The sequence below is a fragment of the Alligator sinensis genome, unplaced genomic scaffold (assembly GCF_000455745.1).
Source record: "Alligator sinensis unplaced genomic scaffold, ASM45574v1 scaffold59_1, whole genome shotgun sequence".
Taxonomy (NCBI): Eukaryota; Metazoa; Chordata; order Crocodylia; family Alligatoridae; genus Alligator; species Alligator sinensis.
In genome coordinates, this window is record NW_005841878.1 from 4643995 (window position 1) to 4648953 (window position 4959).

General features: G+C 45.1%; 2 non-coding genes across 2 annotated transcripts; both read right to left on the bottom strand.

The window, feature by feature from the left end:
• Window positions 1-3461: 3461 nt before the first annotated feature.
• On the bottom strand, window positions 3462-3598 carry LOC112549179. Its single transcript, XR_003092521.1, has one exon. It is a non-coding gene; the product is annotated as a small nucleolar RNA SNORA31 (small nucleolar RNA).
• A 1110-nt stretch (window positions 3599-4708) lies between these two features.
• LOC112549180 lies at window positions 4709-4838 on the bottom strand. Its single transcript, XR_003092522.1, has one exon. It is a non-coding gene; the product is annotated as a small nucleolar RNA SNORA31 (small nucleolar RNA).
• Between the last annotated feature and the right edge of the window lie 121 nt (window positions 4839-4959).

A 4959-nucleotide genomic window follows, 5' to 3' on the forward strand; every position in this document is an offset into this window, starting at 1 on the left:
ACACACTGCATGCACATGCAGGTGTTCCCTGCACTGCTGCTTTGCAGATGGGGGTGTTTCTTGACCCCGGGAAATCCCAGGGTCAAGAAAACCTATGCCAGAAACAGTGGGGTAGCACATGCACCACCCAGAAATCAGAGCCTTTCCAGCCAGAGCCATGTTCCAGCTGCTGGCTAGGCTCTCTACTGCAGGAGCACCACAGCTGCAACTCACTGTGGTCCCCAGGTATGGCTGGAGCCAGTTGCTGGTCCCAGCTTCTCCTACCCCACCCAAGGTAACCTGTCATGCGCCACAGCATGCATGACATAGGTGTTCCCCAGGGACAAGTAGCAGCTGCTATTTGTGCCCAGGGAAATGCACACTCCTGCTCATGAGACTATCACTTGCTCAAGTCTCAAACACTGCCATGGCATCCAGAATCCCCATACAAAGGGAGACTTAGCCTAAGGAGATGCTTGGAAATCAGCACAATGTGTAGTAACTACTAAAGGCAGCCAAGCGTTGTAAGTAAGCACCCTAACAACTACACTACTGAGTCCTCTGCTGCGATTTCCCCTGACTTATGTCCAAGATTGGGACTCCACAGAGCTCCAATTGACAAGCTCTGCCACTAGAGGCAGTAGAGAATGGAAGAATAGGAACAAAGAGGGTTCAATATGTGGCAACACTGGAAAGTCTGGTTTCCCACCTAGGCACTTGCTAACAGAGAATGACACGAACCTGAACTGTTCTAATACTCTTGGGTGAAAGAGAATTTGGTTAGCTTAGGAATACTCAATACCCACTGTCACAACCCAAAAGGTGTGATTTTTATTTGTGTGTGCTTCGGCACTACTAAATTGTCACTGCTAAATTGCAAGCTTCCTTGCACGGTGGAGTTTTCTGCTGCAAAAGAGAACCCCGGTGCAAGGGAGAATTTTCCCGCCAATTCGAAGCTTTCTTTGCAGGGTCCATTTCTTTGTTGCAGCACAGAAATGTTCGTTGCAAAGAGTTCCTGCCATTGGTATGCTAATTCGAGTCCCACTATTGGCCAGTTCTAAATTATTCACACGTGGCAGCTAGTGATTGGCTTGCTAGCCGTATAAGAGGCTTGAGTGGTTTCCGCCCAAGTTGGAGGACTCCACGAACAAGGGAGGAGGAGACTTCACGCTGTGAAGATCTCTAAGCGCTGCGGATCCTCACGGACCCAGTGCATTTGAAGCAGGCTACGGAGATCTGATCAATCTCTAGCCTCTCCCCGTCGCCGAGCGCAACCCAGATGTATCCCTTCCCGCGCACAAAAGAACTGGACCCACGGAGCCTAGCAAACTCCGTGTGAATGAGTGAGCAGAGGAACCCACGGAGCCTAGCAAACTTCGTGTGAGTTTATTCAGAGCTCTTCCGGACGAGTACTTTCTTCGGCTGACGCGACGGGCTCGCGAGTACAGAGCCTTCAGCCGGATTGGGCTAGAGTTCACGAGTCTAGAACTCTTGTCCGCCTCTCTATCTTTTTCTTCTCTGTAACTGCAACTGAAGCAAGCTTTCCAGCCTACACCATTGCCATCTTGGTGTAAGTAAACAATCTTTTAAACTACCGATACGCGTCCGTGCCTAATTCCAGAGCGAAAGCCCCCCCTCTCCGCCCCGCGTGCCCGGGCTGCCGGCCACAGCCCGCGTGCAGCGCGAAAAAGGGCTCGGGGCGCTCCCGGCCTGCACACCCACTAGTTGGGGATGGAGGGGGAAGCAGCCGTCAAAAAAGCAGAAGGTGTAGTTCATTAAATTTCAAAATACAGATCAAAAGGAAGCAGTGACTTTTTTCCCCCTGTAACAGGTGATTTCTCAGACAGCAGCCTAGCAACAATGTGTTGGGAGTGTGAATAATCCCCGACACATACAGGCCCTAACGCCTAGCTTCTTTCTACCACACAGCAGCATACTTAGTACTTTCTCAGTTGTTAAGCACTGCAGGTCTAAAATAACAAAGTAAGTCTTGTCCACAGCAACTTCCTACATTTTTTTTTCTAAATAGGATGGTACAGATGACAGTAACAGCTGCTGCAACATCCAGATTTCAGTAATGTGTATGTTGAATTATAGGACACATTCATTTTTAACTGGTGCTAAACAGACTGCAGTCTAGACATGCAATGGGAACAGAGATAAGCAGGATAGAGTTGCCTTAAGACAACAGAAATAAGGAGTGCATTCAGTCTGGAGCTAGCTCTCAGCTGAGGTAAGCAACAGATGGAGCCAAATTTGAAGCTGATTACAGTTGTTCAGATGAATGGAAGACATTCACTGAAAGAAGGGGGAGGAAAGACCACTGTACTGCAATACCAAAAGGCCATGTTAGATGACAGAATACATATACAACACAACTGTAGCTTTCTACAATTCGAAAGTTTGTTAGTCGGACAGCAAGCCAAACACTAAAAGAACATGAGTAAAATGGCAGAGCAGGCATCTGAAGGAAGTTGCCAGCGCATGTTTTTTGCATAAACATCCCCCACTACAAGCTATTGTGGTTCTTGTCTGATTAGCCTAGTGTTTGATATACTCAAATATTTGGGAGGGGGAATGAAGCAGAAGGCTGAGTCTGGTCTGTTCTAATGAACATTCAATTTAAAATACTTCAGTAATCATTGTGGCAAGGAGGGGAATGCAGGATGTGTCTGCACAACACAGTATAAGCGGAGTTTCACCCAACCTAACTTACCCATCTGGCAGCCCACCTTAGAGACTAACACATATCACTGGGCTACATTGGCTTCATTAATCTTGCCGCCTTTGCTACACAGTAGCCCACCTTCAAAAAGTGGGGAGTGTCCTGTACAGCTTCCATCCTGATAGTCAGAGCATGCTAACAGGAGATAGGAGTTTGAAACAATTCAGCCTAAAGAGGGGCACTCCCACACTTCCCTGAGTACTCTAACCACAAGGATAACATGAAGTGATTATAACCTCATTTAGCTCTGAGGCAAGCACCCTGTGCTGTCAGTGTGCTAGCTACAATTAGGAAGTAAACCTACCAGAGCAGGAGCTTTAGGACTGAAGTAGGCAGATGTTCAGTAACCGGTGCATCTTACTGGGTTATTGAGATGGGCTGTGAAAATCTGCTCAGTCTCTGCCCCTTGAACCACTGACTGGAGTAGCCTAGACCCACATAAGCAATTATGGGTCTGCCTTCCACCAGTAGCCTTTTGGCTCTTGCTTCAAAGTGCATTATTTGCATGAGCCAACAGAAACTTCCCGTTAACCTGGAAATCACTCTAGTAAGTAATGCTCCTCAGAAAATTTAGGGTTTGGGCTGTTAGTTAACACCTAACCCCATGCTTAGCATATCACCTAGGTGTCAAATAATACATCCAAGTAAAAATGTCCCTCACCTTTGCAGAGTAAAACAGCCAGCAAAGAAGTCATGGCTACTGTTCAAATAGGCCCAGCTCCACTCGCTGTTTGCAAGCCATTTTAAGATTTGAACTATATATATTCCCTTATTCAATCTGGGCTGTCATGTGATGGACAGGCAGAAAGCGCAGGGAATGACTTTACTTTTGCATCTTAGTAAAAAACCAAATGAGCAATGGTAATTTGCTCCAGGTCTGTCAAATAGATGCAGTCTCAGTGCGGCAGGGAACATGCTAAACCCAGTTTTTTGTCCAATAAATCAGTAATTATAACATCTGTAATAAAAGCATCTCTCTCTCATAGTGTAGCACCAAGTCCTAAATAAACTAAGCTACTCCCTATAGAATGCATCTTATCTTTAAATCCAGCTTTTATGGGAATGCAGACACTCCAAATTCTAGAACTCCATTTAAGTCTACCTAGTAAGATTTCTAATCAGTTACAAGCAACTATCAAGAAAGTTCACACAATATAATCAAGTTAGTACAATTAAGCTAAGGTTTTATAAGCTTTCCCTCCACTCTCCCTGTCCCCTCCCCTCAAACAAGAAAAGAAAAACCAGATCTCTTCAAGGTAGAGGCTCCTGGTCCTACTGTTTAAAAGCTCTCCTTCCCCTCTTAACCTTTACATCATACAGCAAACAACCAAGCAACAAACTCAATTATCTTTGCCTGATAAAAAAGCTCAGCCAGTACTCAACATTATGTTGCTGATATTCGGTTTCATTTTTATTAGTTTTTGGTATCTCCTCCAGAGAGTTGATTACTTCAGTATGTAGAATGGCAAGAGATGCAGAAGGTCCGCTTCACTGTTGGCACTCTTCTTAGTCACCTCAGGTTGGCAGAGGTGAGGAGCCTGCTCTTGCATTCCAGGTGTCAGAAGTAGCAAATTGTATGAAGTTTATCTGAAGACAGTCTTATGCTGAAGTGTGCTAGGACAACACTATACCACTGCCAAGTACAGGATCCTTAGGCACAAGCCTTGCAGCAAGCTTATTAAAAAGCTCACTCAAGAAACACATTACCTAAAGTGGGTTTAAATGAGTTTTTATTTTAGACAACCTACATGACAGATGTTTTAAAAACAATGCCTCCACTCCAATCAGGGTCAAAATAAAGTGAATGAAGCTCAAGATGACAATCAGTCCAGTTGTTACACATTGCCAAGTCCTGGTGTTGTGTTGATGAGGAAAAAATAAAAAAGATACCCCGCAGCCAGTCATGATGACAGGTGATCCACAAATTATATTGCTTGGCTTTGTTACTGTAACAAAAGGGATGGTTAGTTTAGGTTCAAGCAATGGCCAATTCCTCCAAGATATACATGTGTTTCCCTATTCAGTCTGTGCTGTCAAAGGATCAGGCAGATAGAAAGTACAAGGAAGTTCCTTTTGCATGTTGTTGCAAACCAAGGAGCAGTAGAAGTGCTCATGGTCTATCGGTGGGATGCATAATTCTACAGGCTTATGGCGCACCACCTCCAACTCTTTCCAGAGGAGCCCTTCTACTATAGGTCACTCTCACTCACCCACTATATTCCTGTGAAGGACACAGTTATGTTAAAACTTATTTA